The sequence below is a fragment of the Arachis hypogaea genome, chromosome 11 (assembly GCF_003086295.3).
Source record: "Arachis hypogaea cultivar Tifrunner chromosome 11, arahy.Tifrunner.gnm2.J5K5, whole genome shotgun sequence".
Lineage (NCBI taxonomy): Eukaryota > Viridiplantae > Streptophyta > Magnoliopsida > Fabales > Fabaceae > Arachis > Arachis hypogaea.
This window is the reverse complement of record NC_092046.1, coordinates 95496147-95497757: the sequence shown is the minus strand read 5'-3', so window position 1 is coordinate 95497757 and position 1611 is coordinate 95496147. Positions and strand designations below refer to the sequence as shown.

At 35.2% G+C, this 1611-nt stretch overlaps 1 non-coding gene across 1 annotated transcript; it reads left to right on the top strand.

Moving 5' to 3' along the window:
* The first annotated feature begins 432 nt into the window (after positions 1–432).
* LOC112724711 (small nucleolar RNA R71) lies at positions 433–540 on the top strand. The gene has a single exon (XR_003163860.1). It is a non-coding gene; the product is annotated as a small nucleolar RNA R71 (small nucleolar RNA).
* The last annotated feature ends 1071 nt before the right edge of the window (positions 541–1611 follow it).

Here is a 1611-nt window from a genome sequence, read left to right as displayed (position 1 = left end):
GTGATTTCTCCATGATGAGTTATAGGTGTTTCCATAAGCTTCACCTAAGTAATTTACCTCTGCTATTGCAGGGTTCTCAGGATCATAAGCTTCTTCTTCATAAGAAGCCTCTTGAGTACTGTTAGATGCAGCTTGCATTCCATGCAGACTCTGAGAGATCATATTGACTTGCTGAGTCAATATTTTATTCTGAGCCAATATGGCATTCAGAGTATCAACTTCAAGAACTCCCTTCTTCATAGGCGTCCCATTACTCACAGGATTCCTTTCAGAAGTGTACATGAACTGGTTATTAGCAACCATGTCAATGAGTTCTTGAGCTTCTGCAGGCATTTTCTTTAGGTGAATGGATCCACCTGCAGAAGTGTCCAGTGACATCTTTGATAGCTCAGATAAACCATCATAGAATATATCCGGGATGGTCCATTCTGAAAGCATGTCAGAGGGACACTTTTTGGTCAACTGTTTGTATCTTTCCCAAGCTTCATAGAAGGATTCACCTTCTTTCTGTCTGAAGGTTTGAACATCAGCTCTAAGCTTGCTCAGCTTTTGAGGAGGAAAGTACTTGGCTAAGAAAGCCGTGACCAGCTTATCCCAAGAGTTCAGGCTATCTTTAGGTTGAGAGTCCAACCAGATTCTAGCTCTGTCTCTTATAGCAAAAGGGAAAAGCATGAGCCTGTAGACTTCAGGATCTACTCCATTAGTCTTAACAGTATCACATATCTGCAAGAATTCAGTTAAGAACTGAAAAGGATCTTCAGATGGAAGTCCATGAAACTTACAGTTCTACTGCATTAGAGAAATTAATTGAGGTTTCAGCTCAAAGTTGTTTGCTCCAATGGCAGGAATGGAGATGCTTCTTCCATGTAAATTGGAATTAGGTGCAGTAAAGTCACCAAGCATCTTCCTTACATTATTATTATTTTCGGCTGCCATCTCCTCTTCCTGTTCGAAAATTTCTGAAAGGTTTTCTCTGGATTGTTGTAATTTAGCTTTTCTTAATTTTCTCTTCAGAGTCCTTTCAGGTTCTAGATCTGCTTCCACAAGAATGTTCTTATCCTTGCTCCTGCTCATATGACAAAGAAGAAGGCACAGAAAAATAATAATAATAATAGAGATCCTTTATACCATAGTATAGGGATCCCTGTGTGAGTAGAAGAAGAGGGGGAGACAAAAAATGTAATATAATGGAAGAAACACAACTGTGAGGATGGCAAAGATGTGAGATGAGATGTTAGGATATGAATGAATAAATAGAATAAGGTGGGGGAGGGATAATTTTCGAAAATTATTTTGAAAAAGAGTTAGTGATTTTCGAAAATGGTTTTTGAAAAATGTTAGTATTTTTTTTGAAAAATTTTTTTTAAAATTAAAAATAAAAATAAGAATAATTAGTTAATTAAAAAGAAATTTTTGAAAAAGAGGGAAGATATTTTCGAAAATTAGAGAGAGAGAGTTAGTTAGGTAGTTTTGAAAAAGTTAAGAAACAAACAAAAAGTTAGTTAGTTAGTTGAAACAAATTTTGAAAAGATAAGAAGTTAGGAAGTTAGAAAAGATATTTTGAAAAGATATTTTTAAAAAAGATAAGATAAGAAGATATTTTAGAAACTA